Source organism: Bos grunniens, chromosome X (assembly GCF_055505025.1).
Source record: "Bos grunniens cultivar Pamir isolate PY7600 chromosome X, Bosgru_T2T1.0, whole genome shotgun sequence".
In the NCBI taxonomy this organism is placed as follows: Eukaryota; Metazoa; Chordata; class Mammalia; order Artiodactyla; family Bovidae; genus Bos; species Bos grunniens.
The window spans coordinates 39,380,647-39,396,123 of NC_141194.1; the positions used below are offsets into that span (position 1 = coordinate 39,380,647).

General features: G+C 47.0%; 1 long non-coding RNA gene across 3 annotated transcripts in view; it reads left to right on the forward strand.

Moving 5' to 3' along the window:
* LOC147340181 (uncharacterized) overlaps positions 1-15,477 on the forward strand; it is a 274,415-nt gene that overhangs the window by 241,120 nt on the left and 17,818 nt on the right. For all 3 annotated transcript variants that reach the window (XR_015158636.1, XR_015158638.1, XR_015158640.1), the window contains one exon: positions 7,595-7,754. This is a non-coding gene — a long non-coding RNA (uncharacterized LOC147340181). The remainder of the gene's footprint in view (positions 1-7,594; positions 7,755-15,477) is intronic.

Below are 15,477 nucleotides of genomic sequence, written 5' to 3' on the forward strand. Positions count from 1 at the left end.
ATGGATAAGGATTATGTTCTTATTAACTATTATTAGAAGAATTTTCTGACTCAGAAGTTTCAGGACTTCAAGCTATAGTCTTAGTTCAATAATTGCCTGATTATTTGCTGTTATGCTTGGAACTTTCATTACCTGGCTTCTCTTTTGCATGCATGTCTCCACGCCCCTGAGTCGAAGCTCTGAACAGAGCGCTATCTGCAACACCAGCCCTCATTCCCGTCTGTCTGAGAGAGATACGGTTCCATCTAGTTTTACTGGGGTCCTGTGAAGGCTGAATGACTCCTATGTTTACCATAAAAAAGCAGAGCAACTTGCCTAAGAAAGACAATGATAGAAACAGTCAGTCAGGCTTCCTGCAGCCAATTCTACATTTTCTAAACTGGTAATGGCCACTGTCGCCTCCCTACCCTGTAAGATTTTGGCGGTCCTCTAGCTGTTTAGGCCAACACTATTAGTTCAAAACATCACACAGAAAGCATGGGGCAGTGACCAGAACTCACCACCTCTTCGATCTCTTTTGAGAGCTTTGCTGTTGCCGAGGGCCCTGGGCCAGGACATGTACTTGGCATATTGGTGGGGGCTTTTGCTAGAAAACCATGCTAACAATGAGATGGTGGAAGGGTATGACCCAGATACATGAGCTTCTCCAGTAGTCAAGCTACAATGTTTGTCTTTGATGAGTTGTAAGCTTTGTAACCTTTGAGTTGTAACCTATGAGTTGTAACCTTTGATGAGGTTGGAGATCCCACCTGTGTGAGAGGACATAGCAAGGCTGCACCCTTAGTAAATTCCCTCATTCTTTGACTGCCCAAGGATTGACAAATCCCCTGAGACAAGAGGTGCTTTTTCAAAACAAATGGAGGGAGCAGATCCAGAAACATCTTGGCCTGTTTGCCTTGCAGAGTGCCTTTCCAGATCCAGATCTTGGTGCTCTGTTTTGCTTCATAGATGCGTCCTGCTATGGACAGCAGCTTGGGTTCTCTGATTGGGCAGAATAGGTGACCCAGCTCTGGACAAGGAATTAGGAGACCTAGATTCAGAGGCCAGCTATGTGATGGTGGCATCCCCTTTCAGGAATGAAGGACTTCTTCCTCCCAGCTTAGAGAGCCCCTCCAGCCAAGGCCACGTTTTTCCCAGGTAGCCCACCTCCAGTGACTGATCACCAAGGGGGTCTGAAAGCTCAGCCCTCTCTCCCTACCTTCAGAAGGCTCCAAGTCTCATTCTAGCTTTCCAGCTCCCTGTAGAGTCGGTTAAGGCTTCCTGGAGGATTACACTGCAGCTCAGTTTCTCTGTCTGGCCACTCTTGCCTTCTCCCCTCCCTTCCTCAGGGCTGGATCCCAAGGGCTCTCCCTAGTCAACCTCTGGCATGTTAAACTCCATCTCTGACTCCTCCTCATGGGGAACTGAGCACGAGGCAGCGACCTTGGGGAAGGCAAACATCTTTTCTGTACCATGTTAGGAGGGTGTCAGAAAGCTCCAGAGCTGTCTTCAGTGTCACTCCTGGGGCTCCCTGGGTGGTCTTTTTCGCATACAGCTCCTACCAGGCCCTGGCAACTAGACCTAGCAAAGAACGCAAAGCTTTGGAAGCCTGAGAACCCAATTGCATACAGAAGTGGCTACTCACTGAGGCAGGCTAGTGGGCAGCGCTGGGATCCTGTAGCTCTCAGTCCAATTCAAAAAGTGCTGCTATATGGTTTTCAAGCTCACCTGCTGAAATTCAAAGGGACGATTTCCCCACTCAGTCTCTCCAGCCAGGAGACAGGCCTGGGAGGTTGTCCACTCCCACTGGAGGTTGTCCACGTTGGCCTTTGCTCTCTCTCTTCCTCCAGGGCACCCTGTCCAATAGAAATCAAATTCAAGCCACCTAGGGAATCTTCCATTTTCTAGGAGCCACACACACAAGAGGTAAAAAGTAACAGATGAAACTGATTGCAATATATTTTACTTAAGCCAATATATCCCAGGGATCATTTCAACATGTATTCAGTACCAAAATAATTAAAGAGGTATTTTCTTTTATTTTTTTAAAGCAAAATCTTTAGCTTCAAGAACAAAGTACATTCTTCTACATTCTTCTCATTTTCTGTTCTTGGCATAAGTTTTCTTTCCAGTGGAACCAAAACCTCCTGAATCCCTTTCAGTGTTATCTAAAACTTGAACATCCTCTATTTCAGGATAAAATATCTATTCACAAAGAGCTGTGCAGTTTGATCACCCTTTTTGACTTCAAACCTTTCTTTGCCAAAATTACATAGTACAACACCAATGCTTCCTCTATAATCTTCATCTATGACACCAGCTCCCACAACCCTGAAGTGTTTCACAACCAAACCAGAATGCAGAACTACTGTCCCATAGCACTCAGAAGGAAGAGCTATCTGAATGTTGGTTTGCACAAGGGCTTTGTCCCTCGGTGGTACTGCGTCATCATAGCCCACGGTGTGCATGGACCCCTTGTTTGAGCCGCATGTCGCCCTCATCCACAGGCCAGGCCCACTTGCTAGGGGGAGGGGACTTATGCCTCTTGAGAGCAGGGTGTGGCAGAGTAAGCACACGAGGGAGCAGGGAGAACAAGCAATGAGGTCTTTGCAGTTCTTCTTCTCCATTCTAAAATCTTTGAACTTTGGCACGTATGTGACAATACCTGTCAATTTGGACGAGTCACGTTGTAAGCATCTGGTTGGTAGTCACGGTGGTGACCATATTGGTTACAGATTATAAATGATGAGAATGGCAGAAGGCAGATGAGAATCTGAGATTTGGAAACTGAGCACTTCTGCTTCTAGGGTTGGTGAGTTTTAAGCCTGAGCGTGAAGGTTCTTGCTGGTCCTCACTTCTCATTTCTCCATAAATTAGGAGCTGGGGTGAGACTTTATTTAACAAGCTAACATCCCATGAGCACCTGGCATGCCAGTACTTTATCCAAAAACAATGACTTTCTTACGGCCCCCTCAACCCTCACCTGGAATTAGCAACACCGGCCTGGGTGGATGCTCGAGTTTGAAAGCAGTATTACCTGAGACATCTTTATTTTGAGTTGCATTTGTGCACCTTGTACAAAATCTTGACCAATTTTCTAATCCCAGTCAGGAAAGGAAGTGTTTGGAGAGAGGTATACTGCTACGTGTTCCTTTAGAATGTAAAACGTTTAATTAGATGCCAAGGATTGAAAATCTTGATTCAGAGCCCGAAATGGCTAATAAGGTTTTATTGTTGCTATTACTTAGAGGTTTTATAGAACTTTAGGCTTGCAGAGAGCTTTTCAATCACTTGAGAGAATCTGAGTTTGTTAACAGCGAGATGAAAAAAGGTTCTATTCATCAGGAGAGACAACATACATAATATTTTAAGTATTTAAGAATTACGACCCTGCTGTGAGAACTCCTAAAATTACTTCTACGTGGCTGCAAGAGATTCTCGTTAGAGGCACAGGACATTAATGCAGATACCAATGTTATTACCCTGCTGAGTCTGCAAGGGTGAACTTCTTCAAGTCAGGAAATAGAGAAGTTTCTAAAGCAAACATTAGCCAACTCTAGTTACACACACGGAGCTTTTTGCCCACACGTGATTTTTGAACCTTTTTAAAGGAGCTGTTAAGGTTTTATGAGTGATCATATTATAAAATCATATGTAGTTCCAATGTGGCATAATTTATGACTGCTCTGGGTCACCAAAATCTGCCAGGATTCCATTGTTGGGACTGCTGCAACTAGAGACAAATTTGCACCAACTCCTCTGTAAATACTATCAATGGGGCAGCCTTGACTTTAAAGTATGTGAAAAATGGCTTTCCCCTTCCCATGTATGCGTGCGTGTGTGCTAAGTCACTTCGGCTGTGTCCGACTCCTTTTGCAGCACTATGGGCTGTAGTCCACCAGACTCCTTTGTCCATGGAATTCTCCAGGCACGAATGCTGGGGTGGGTGGCCACACCCTCCTCCAGAGGCTCTTCCTGCCCCAGGGATTGAACCCATGTTTCCTGTGGCTCCTGCATTACAGGCAGATTCTTTGCCGATGAGCCACTGTGGAAGCCCCTTCCCATGTGTACCAAAGGCAAATTCAGGCCCTCCAGACTTTTGAATACATCCGTTTCTGCTGCGGCAACACCATCTAACAACCCAAAGCTCAGTACTCATGCAACCAGATGGCTGGCCAGGTAGCTCTACTGATCTCAGCCAGACTCACTCACGGCTGGCTGGTGGCTGATCGAGGCTGGCCTCAGCTCCTCTCCATGTGTCTCGTGGTCCAGTAGGCTGGCTTGAGCATATGGTCATGGAGATAGCACATACCCAAGAGAGAGCAAGCTCCAGTGCATGGGCCACTTTGAGCCTCTGTGATATGCCCGCTAACAGCCCATGGGCATAAGCCTGCCACATTGCTGAGCCCAGTGCCCAGAGCTGGGTCCACCGGCACAGATGAAAGGAGGGGTGAGGATTGTGGCCGTGTGAGCCACCACAGGTGAGAATTGATTCAGATCATTTTCTTGGAAAGGGAAGGCCAAAATAGTAAATGTCATCACTGTATGCATCCATTTTGAGAGACAAGATTTTCAACTGGCAACACCAAGTTACTGCCAATTCACTCCCCATCACCACCTCTTAGAACAGTCCTAGGCCAAAGGTCATGGAAAATTTTTGACTAAGTTCTTTTCATTGTGCGCATTTCTGGCCAGGGTTATATATTTTTTTAAAATTTCATTTTATTTATTGATTGGCCTCTCCACACAGCATGTGGAATCTTAGTTCCCCAGCCAGGGGTCAAACCCGCACCCTTTGCTTTGGAAGCACAGAGTTTTAACCACTGAACCACTGGGGAAGTCCATTGACTGAGTTCTAATGAGCAACTTTGACAGAGTGGAGGCAAGAATGGTTTTCAAGTGCACTCCTTCCTAGGTGACACATAGGTGAGTAGCCCTCAGAATCCCCCTGCTTCTTTTCCCTATGGTCACCTCTACTTCCGGCCCCAGACGCTGCAGAAATCCATGCCAGAATGCAGGGAAACAGGAGTTACAGGCTCTGTGGCCCCACCTGGACCAGGTTTGGGTGGTCGCCACACATGCTGAGGAGAGACCCTGCTCTCTGCCATTAGGCCGGGCGTCAGCTGGCCCCATGCCAGGCTAGCGTTTGTGCCCATCTGTCAGGGTGGCACCTGGCCCTCTTCTAGAAACAGATGGTTTCAATTGATCTTTCCTTGCCAGTCTTTCCTGTGTGAACACTCCGAACCTGCCCCGCTTCATCCTGGAACTTAATGGAATCCTCACATGTTCTCGTTTCCTGTACCGTTTCCCTGGCAGCCAAACTGTTGTTCTTATTTTTTCGTTCTTTTTTTTTTCTTTAGTTTTTACTTTTCTGCAATAGTAGGATTATAAATGGATTTGTGTATACAGAGGGGAAAATCAATAACCTGTATTTTCTAGGACGAAATGTAACCTCACAGCGAAGCACTGACAATTATAAAAAAATCATTTGTTTTTCCATTTCACTGATCTTGACATACAGCTCACCTCATATTCCTAGACTGAACTGACTTGGGCCTCCCTGGATATAGGAGGCTTGGCCTGACAAACCCTTTCAATATGAGACAGAAAATATGAAGGTGCATACCCGCCACACCCTCAGCCTCAAGCTAACAATTTAGTGGCTCAGAGGACAGTAGGGATTTAAAGTTTATTTTGTTTTTAGAGGAAAGACGTGAGTTAGGGCAAGATTGAACCGTGGTCCTGAGGCTCTAGTCTGGGAGGAGAGTTGCCCCTGGTGACTTGGCCCAAGGACAGCAGAGAATGGCCCCAGTGCTTGGGCCTACTGGTCTCACCTACAACGCAGCCCACGAATGTTTAGCTTGGGCCAGTGCTGCTGCGGAGAAGGCAATGGCACCCCACTCCAGTACTCTTGCCTGGAAAATCCCATGGACGGAGGAGCCTGGTGGGCTGCAGTCCATGGAGTCGCTAAGAGTCAGACACGACTGAGCGACTTCACTTTCACTTTTCACTTGCATGCACTGGAGAAGGAAATGGCGACCCACTCCAGTGTTCTTGCCTGGAGAATCCCAGGGACAGGGGAGCCTGGTTGGCTGCCGTCTATGGGGTCGCACAGAGTCGGACATGACTGAAGCGACTTAGCAGCAGCGGTGCTGCCGAGTCGCACCCAGCAATGTACAAACCATAGCCATGATTGGGTGTTTCTCCTGCCATAAGCCCGAGATGCCACCATTTGAGTTAAAGAAAAGGGGAAGGAAGGCCTTATGAGCAAACACTTCAATGTGCATGGAACAGCTGCAGTCAATAGAGTTAGAGTGCAAGCCACAGTGGAACTCAAAACTCTCTAGTAGCCACATTGGGAAAAAAAAGGAGAAATAACTGAAATGAATTTTAATGATATTTACTTAGCTCAATATAGCAAAATATCAGTTCAACATCTAATCCATTCGAACAGTTATTCATGAGACATTTTACATTCTATCTTGTGTTTGAAGTCTTCAAAATCCAGGGTGTATGTTACAGTAATAGTACATTTCAATTTGGAATAGCTATAGTTCATGCACTCAGTAGCCATATATGATTGCTAGCCACCATATGGGCCAGTGCAGGCCTAGGATGTTTCCAGAAGGAGACTCAAGAAACAGTTAACAGTTTCTTCTCAGGAAGAGAATTAAGGGAATGGGGGATAGATAGTTACCTTTTTTTTTTTTTTGAAAAGGAAGATTCTTTTATTTTCTTAATAACCAGGCTAGAAACAAATGTTTGTGTGTTCAAAAAAGAAAAATATCTGCTCTGCAGAGAATTAAAGACTTGCCAAAAATCATTTAAATCAATTCACTTGTTGTATTGGTTGACACTATAGTCCAAATATGGTTAAAGAAGAGAAATAAATTCATCAAGCTAATCAAGAACCTCCAAAAGACATTTACATTAAATTTCAGACAAGAAATAATCAAGCATGTCTCTAACCTAAATAAAGGCCAGGTTTAATAGAGTAAGGGCTTCCCAGGTGGCACAGTGATAGAACCTGCCTACCAATGCAGGAGACGTAGGAGATGTGGGTTCAATCCCTGGGTCCGGAAGATTCCCCTGGGGAAGGAAATTGTAACCCATTTCAGTATTGTTGCCTGGAAAATTCTATGAATGGAGGAACCTGGAGGTCCATGGGGGTCACAAAGAGTTTCAGACACGATTGAGCCACAGGTATGTGTGCGCGTGCACGCGCACACACACACACATTAATACAGTAAAATACAAAAGTGAAAATAAAAAGTAAATGCTTACTCTAAAAGAAAAACACCTTGCTCTTAATTGCCTAAGAATTGAGGAAAAAAATCCTAACATATCAAATCTAATTCACTAGGTACCCCTTTTTAACCCCTGCCAATACAAGTTTTTATTATTCTACATGGCTCTTACAATTCTAACGCTTGTTACCTCAATGATTCACATATACTGGCTCCTCAATGATGCTTTAGGGCAGTGGTCCCAAACCTTTTTGGCACCAAGATAGTTACCTTTTAACTGTAAACCTTTTTGTACTGCTTGAATGATGTACAAAGTATGTGGACCAAATTTTTTTAATATTTATTTTTTATTAATTTGGCTGCGCCAGGTCTGAGTTGTGGCACACAGGATCTTCGATCTTCGTTGCGTCAAGCAGGAATTTTAGTTTTGGCATGCAAACTCTTATTTGTGGGATCTAATGACCTGACCAGGGATCGAACCTGAGCCCTCTGCACTGGGAGCATGAAGTCTTAGCAACGGGACCACAGGTAAGTTCCCAGTCTACATTTAAAAAAAAAAAGACTTCTTACACTGATATTCCTTTGAGTGATAACTCAGTGTTGGCAAGCAAGAGGAAAAAAAGACATTCTACACAGATAGTGGGACTGTAAGCCCCTACCACTGTTTTTAGAGGAGTTGTTAGGGTTAGTGTTAGGGTTTCCAAAGAAACAGAACCAATGTGGGGCGATTATACATGCCTACACACACACACACACACACACACACATATATATATATTCATTTGATAGCCATTGAAATTACATTTAACTGTGTTTTTACTGGTGGCTCAGGTGGTAAAGAATCCGCCTGCAGTGAAGGAGACCTGGGTTCGATCCCTGGGTTGGGAAGATCCCCTGGAGGAGGGCATGGCAACTGACTCAGTATTCTTGCCTGGAGAATCCCCATGGACAGAGGAGCCTGACGGGCTGCAGTCCATGGGGTCTCAAAGAGTCAGACACGACTGAGCAACTAAGCACACACACACACATTACTATATGAGCACTGAACTAATTGCTTTTAATCTTCACAAAAACCTCACGGTAGAAAGTGTCAGGGACTCCGTTTTACAATGTGGACGCTAAGTAAGGCTGTGAGAGGTTCAGAAACTGGCTGGCAAGTAAAAGGTGGGACTGGAGTTGGAGCTGATTCTCTCTGACTTCGAAGGTAGTGGATAAAGATAGGGAGAATGAACACACAGGGGCCAATGAACAAGATTTATTATAAGGAACTGGCTCACATGATTCTGGAGGCCAAGTCCCACGGTGTAAGCTCCGATCCAAGGGCAGAAAACCAGTTTCAGCTCACATCTGGCAGAGAGCAGTTTCTCCCTTTCTCTGTTTTTTTGTTGTTGTTGTTCTACTCAGGCCCTCCGTGGATTAGATGAGGCCCACCCACATTGTGGGGAGAGGGGGACCTGCTTTACTCAGTCTGCCAATTCATATGCCAACGTTATTTGGAAATACCCTCACAGAAATGGTCTTCTCTGATAGCTTAGCTGGTAAAGAATCCACCTGCAATGCAGGAGACCCCGGTTTGAGTCTTGGGTTGGGAAGATCTGCTGGAGAAGGGATAGGCTACCCACTCCAGTATTCTTAGGCTTCCCTGGTGGCTCAGCTGGTAAAGAATCCTCCTGCAATGAGGGAGACCTGGGTTCGATCCTTGGGTTGGGAAGATGCCCTGGAGAAGGGAAAGGCTACCCACTCCAGTATTCTGGCCTGGAAAATTCCAGGGACTGTATAGTCCATGGGGTTGCAAAGAGTCGGACACGACTGAGCATCTTTCACTTCACAGAAACACCCAGAAATATTGTTTAACCAGATACCCAGGCCCTACAAGGGCCCCGTCATATTGACACATGAAATAAGCCATCACATCTACTTCTAGAAATTTATTCTAAAGAAATGACTGGCCGAGAGGGCCCATGTATTATGGACCAGGATGTACTTCTCAGCATCTGAGTTCTTACTGGAATATTGGAAACATCCTGAATGTTGTAAACAGATGTACAGTGAAATTGCACCCTCTGGAGGGGGTAGCTTCTAAAGACAGGCAATGAGAGGAAAATCACCAAATAGTCATAATCGCCCTTGAAAATAACTTGGTTGGCAAAGTATTGGAAGCTCAGCACTAAATCCTCCACAGCAAGGTCCCTGTTTCTTGGGGTGAGTTCCTCCTGCAGTAGTTTGCTAGCATATCAGGACTACACCGCGTGAAAAACAGGTACCCTACACGCTGGCATCGCTTGACAAGATTGGAGAGACACATTGGAATTGAAAGCAACTGAGGAAATAGATTTGTTTCCATCCGAAGTTCAATCTTTGAGTGAACTGGTAAACAGTATCACCTCTGTTCTTTTTTTTTTTTTTAATACTATATGATTCTGTTTATATGAACTTTAAAAATAGGTAACATTACTTCAATGGCATTAGAAAATTAGGAAATTGGTTACTCCTGGGAGCATTAGCGGAGGAGAGTTCTGGGGGTGCTGGTGGTTTTCTGCTCATCTTCATCTCTATTATGGAAACGTTTTCCTTGCTCTGGAAAGGTATAGGGTTCAACCGACATACCTTAAAGGGGTGTAGGTGTAAGAAAGTAAGTGTTGGTCAGTCAGTCGTGTCTGACTCTGCGGTCCCATGGACTGTAGCCCACCAGGCTCCTCTGTCCATGGGATTCTCCAGGCAAGAATACTGAGTCGGTTGCCATGCCCTTCTTCAGGGGATCTTCCTGACCCAGGGATCGAACCCAGGTCTCCTGCATTGTAGGCAGATTCTTTACTGTCTGAGCCACCAGGGTATAGGTGACTCTATAGCATATTGATGTGAAAATATAAAGAGTGAAGTATGTAAGGGAATGCCCCCAAATGTCATGTTTTTTATCTCTAGGTGTCAGAATAGCCAATTACTTTTTTTTTCCTTTTGTCCTTTTCTTTTTATGTGTGCACACGTGTGTGTGCATACTTAGTGTGTTTTTACCTTTTTCTCCAATGGCTAGTCTGAAGGTGAATTTTGTACAAGTTCCATAAGAGAAAAATAACAATTTTGGAAGCCAGTGCTATCCCTCAGGCCAGAAGAATCGCAGGCCCCCCTGGAGTTCCCCGCCCACCAGGGCCTCCTAAGAGGAGGACGTGATGTCCTCTGCTGGAAGTGCAAGCTGACATTCTCACGGCTGCCACTTTCAGAGGGACTGGGGAAGTGTTGGAGACAGTGCTGGTGCTTACATATACCCTCCATCCTGCTGGGCACCCTGAGGAGCGGAGATCTCCTGCCCTAACTCCAGGCTACTACCCCCTGCGGCTCAAAAGAAATTAGAAATGTCTCTTGCAGAGATGGCACCCCACCCTGGGGACCCTGCTGCCCTGCCCCCTCCCTTCAACAGCCACCCTGTAGCTGGTCACGCCACCGTGGATTGTCACGCCACCACAGCAGGAGGGACTCAGGCAAACACAGGACATGTTTCCAGAGGCACAAGCGTAGCCTGACAGCCCTCATTTAGGTGCCGATTTAAAGCCCGAAACAATCCCTTGCAGAGCCTGGCTGTCATTTCCAGTCAGCGGGCTCCAGCCTCTAAACATTCTAATGAGAGTCACTCCCAGGTCCCTGCGGCTTCCCCACTCCTCCCCACAAACAGGACCAGGATGGGGGGCAGGGGACAGTCTCTCATCTAATCTGTGTAATCAACCACCAAGAAGGCGGTGGCACAACTACTTTGAAGATAAAGGAAGCCAGGTAGCGGGGGTGGGTGGGGATGGGGGGGTAAATTAACTCACCTGTTAGGTTTTGGGTTCCCAGGAAGGAGCCTCTGGGACAGAGGTGAGCAGGTGGGGTGTTTAGTAAATCTCCCTGAAAAGGATTCCTGGGTGGCTCAGATGGTAAAGAGTCTGCCTCCAATGCGGGAAACCTGGGTTCGATCCCTGGGTCGGGAAGATGCCCTGGAAAAGGAAATGGCAACCCACTCCAGTATTCCTGCCTGGATAATCCCATGGACAGAGGAGCCTGGTGGGCTACAGTCCATGGGGTCACAAAGAGTCGGACACGACTGAGCAACTTCACTTTCTTTCTTTCTTTCTTCTGAAAAGGAGGACAAGGAAGCAGGGGAGGTAGGCCAGAGGCGAAAGTCAGCTGTGATGCAGGCCCAGTGACAGCCTTGGCCACCCCAATAGGAGGCTCCAGAGCGAGACTGGCCCTTGGGAGTTGTCCCAAGATGGCGGACTTTTCTACCAGCAGCCATCAGTCAGTGGATGGCTGTGACCTTGGTGAGGTCTCTGGAGACAAGGACGCCTTGAAGGGCTGAGGGCTGTCTGCCAGTAGTCCTGCAGATAGAGCAAAGAAAGGGTGACACCTCACCGTGCCCACCACTCCAAGGTCACCCAGCTAATGGGTGACAGAGATGCCACTGAAAGCAAGTGATTCAATGTCTGCAGTTTCTGCCCAGTTACTGAGTTAAACAGCCTCCTCTGCGTGGACTGGGTCCTCTCTTAGACCTTCTAGGAAAGAGTGAGCCCCTTCCAGAATTTAGATAACAAGGCTGTTCCAGCAGCTCCCTGACTGGCTGGCTATTCCCATTACTAAGGCCACATGATATTTCAATTTTTTTTTTTTTTTCTTGCCCATCTAAGCCAGACAGCGCAAGGTCCTCTGCAGCCCATGTGGGTCATTCTGCCCCCGCTGTCCACATCAACCACTTTCAGCCCCACTACATTCTTTAGCAGTATCCAGATGGGCTGTAATTATCCAGAGGAATTGTGTCAAAACTGAAGGAGAGTCTCAAGGGAAATGAAGAGCATTCCAAGTGTGTAGTGACACTAGAGAGTATGGTTTTCTCATCCTGTGACAGCTTACTAGGCATCAGGAAGCCAAATCAAAATCTTGGTTCAGAGTCCCCCCTTTTCCCATCTCAGATTTTCTCACTTTCCTTTCCTATCCTCCCACCCCCTCAATCCCTAGCTAAATTAAGGCAGGGGCTAGTAAGCCACTCCAGAGAAGGCGATGGCACCCCACTCCAGTATTCTTGCCTGGAAAATCCCATGAATGGAGGAGCCTGGTAGGCTGCAGTCCATGGGGTCGCTAGGAGTCGGACACAACTGAGTGACTTCACTTTTACTTTTCACTTTCATGCATTGGAGAAGGAAATGGCAACCCACTCCAGTGTTCTTGCCTGGAGAATCCCAGGGACGGGGGAGCCTGGTGGGCTGCTGTCTCTGGAGTCGCACAGAGTCGGACACGACTGAAGCGACTTAGCAGCAGCAGCAGCAGCAGCAGCAACAGCAAGCCACTCAGTCCTGTAGCCCACCTGGAGGTGAGTGACACACAGGAGAACCCATGTGGGTAAGGCCCAGACATAACCACGCACCTTTCCCCCCCTCCTTAGGGGAAGGACTACTCTTTGCTTTGGAGACAGGAGGATTCTGGGATCCAAACACACATGCAGCCATGTTGGGGGAACAGTGGTCTTGCTGGCTGGAGGTTTGACAGAGATGAGTGGCTGGGGAAGAACACTGATGTAAGAGCTGACGGGCAAAGGACATAGGCGAAGAGGCAGAAATGGATCAGTGTTGGAGAGGGACGATAACAGCCTTTGTCAGAATCCCACTCTGTCCAGCATGGTGTTTTCGTTCGCTAGGGCTGCCATAACAAAGGACCACACGCTGAGTGGCTTGAATGACAGAAATGTATTGTCTCACCATTCTGGAGGCCAGAGGTCCAAGATCAAAGTGTGGGCAGCGTTGGTTCCAACGGTGAGATGGAGAATCTGTCCTAGGTCTCTCCCCTAGCTTCTGGTGCTTTGCTGGCAGTCTTTGGCATCCCTTGGCATGTAAAAGCAACACCTCCATCTCTGCCTTCATCTTCAGCTGCTGTTCTCCTTCTGTACATGTTTCTGTGTCCAAATTTCCCCTTTCTTTAAGGATAACAATCATATTCAATCAAGGCCCATCTTAGTGACCTCATTTTAACTTGATTACTTCTGTAAAGATTCTGTCTCCAAATAAGGCCACATTCTCAGGTTCTACAAATTAGGATACCAACATATCTTTTGGGATGAGGGGAACACAATTCAACCCATGTGAGTGCTAAGTCACTTCAGTCGTGTCTGACTCTTTGTGACCCCATGGACTGTAGCCTGCCAGGTCCTCTGTCCATGGGATTCTCCAGGCAAGAATACTGGAGTGGGTTGCCATACCCTTCTCCAGGGGATCTTCCTGGCCCAGGGATCGAACCTGCCTCTCTTGTTTATCCTGCATTGCAGGTGGATTCTTTACCGCTGAATCACGGGAGAAGCCCAAATTCAACCCATGGTGGTTTAGTCGCCAGGTCGAGTCCAACTCTTGCGACTCCATGGACTATAGCCCGCCAGGCTCCTCTGTCCATGGGATTCTCCAGGCAAGAATACTGGAGTGGGTTGCCATTTCCTTCTCCAGGAGATCTTCCTGACCCAGAAATCGAAGCCAGATCTCCTGCACTGCAGGCAGATTTACTGACTGAGCTATGAGGGAAGCCCTAACACTAATTCCAAACTTAGAGTGTGCATCTTTGGGTTTTGTCTGCACAGCATGCCTGGCCATCTTCTTCTGGTAATAGCATTCCTCTTCCTTAGGAGTGATTTCTTTCTATCCATGCAGCTACCAATGACGTGACCCTGTCTTCCCATTACAGGGATGAACATGTGACCCAAGTTGACCAGCAGATTTCTCTCTCTGTCTCTATCTTTCTATATTTTGAAATTAAGTGAATTAGGATAGAGAGTGGGAAAGATATTCAAGTTGGGATTCCATGGTGGCTCAGATGGTAAAGAATCTGCCTGTAATGTAGGAGACCTGAGTTCAATCCCTAGGTCAGGAAGATCCCCTGGAGAAGGGAATGGCAGCCCTCTCCAGTGGGCTTGCCTGGAGAATCCCATGGACAGAAGAACCTGGTGGGCAACAGTCCATGGGGTCGTAAAGAGTTGGAAACGACTGAGTGACTAACATTTTCACTTTCCTAAAAATTAACCCAGGCCCAGTCTGTTCCCTGTATTTGGCTCTTTCAGGGAAATCTTCCTGATGAAATGCCTGGACTGTGACAAACCCAAGGCTGCTGTGGCTGATGAAACAGCCTGGCATTGAAGTTTGAACCCCAACTTCCTCATTAACTAGCTGGGAGATTGACAAGTTTTCTCATCTATGAAATACGATGACAATAGCGTTATCTAAGAGCAGTCTGGCAAGGATCATGTATGTGGGATTATTTTGCATGAAGCATAATTCTATACAAATGCCTGTTATTATTAGAAAGGTAGAAATCTAGGACTCAGAGAGCCAAAGAAGAAGAATTAGTCGGTGTTTGACCAGTCCTGACTTAGCGCTCTGGCATCACACTTGCCTGCCACCACTCATGCCTCTGTTTTCCAGCTGAGCAGGGCCATGTGACCACTTCACTGAGCTGTGAGCTGAAATTGACAGGTGTCACTTCCCAGCCCAGAGTCAGTGTGGGAGAGACTGCACAAGGGCATGAGTACAGTTCATCAGGCCTCACCAAATGGCAATCTACCACAATGGTCAAAGTCGCTCATTTATTCGTGCATTCATGCATTCATCAAATCTTTTTTGAATACCTTGCATAAGCCCAGCAGTGTGCTAGTCTCTGGGGATGCAGAGACAGATCAGCAGGATCAGTTTCAGCTGGAGAGGCTTCCTGGAGGAAGTGATGTATGCACTAGCTCTTAAAAGGCAAGTAAGTGATCACCAAGTAGACCAGGGGAAGAATCTTTCAGGCAGAGGAAGCCACGCCTCCAAGGACACCAGATGTTGTAGACGTTATGGGGAGAGGTTCCCAGAGGCTGGAGCCTAGGGTGCATGCAATGTGAGTGCCAGGCTGAGGCGTTTTGATCTGATGCCAAAGCCTGGAAGCCAGAGGAGGTTTTCTAGCAGTGGAGCACCATGGGAAAAGGGGGAACGATTGGAGGCAGGCCAGGGAGGAGGCCACTGCATGAGTTCTGGAAAGAGATGATGAGGCTCAAACCAAGGCATGGGTTTGGGGTTTGAGGCAAGAGACCGGATTCAGGCAGAATTCTGGGATATAAGAGATTAGATGTTGAGATGGGGGGTGGGGCTGAGGATGACTAATTTGAATAAATGGCCTGAGTTCTTTAGACAGAGGCCTGGCATGAAGAATACCAGAATACCAGTCTATCAGCCCTCCGAGGCTTGTGTGAGAAGCTTGTGCAGAGATGAGTGGT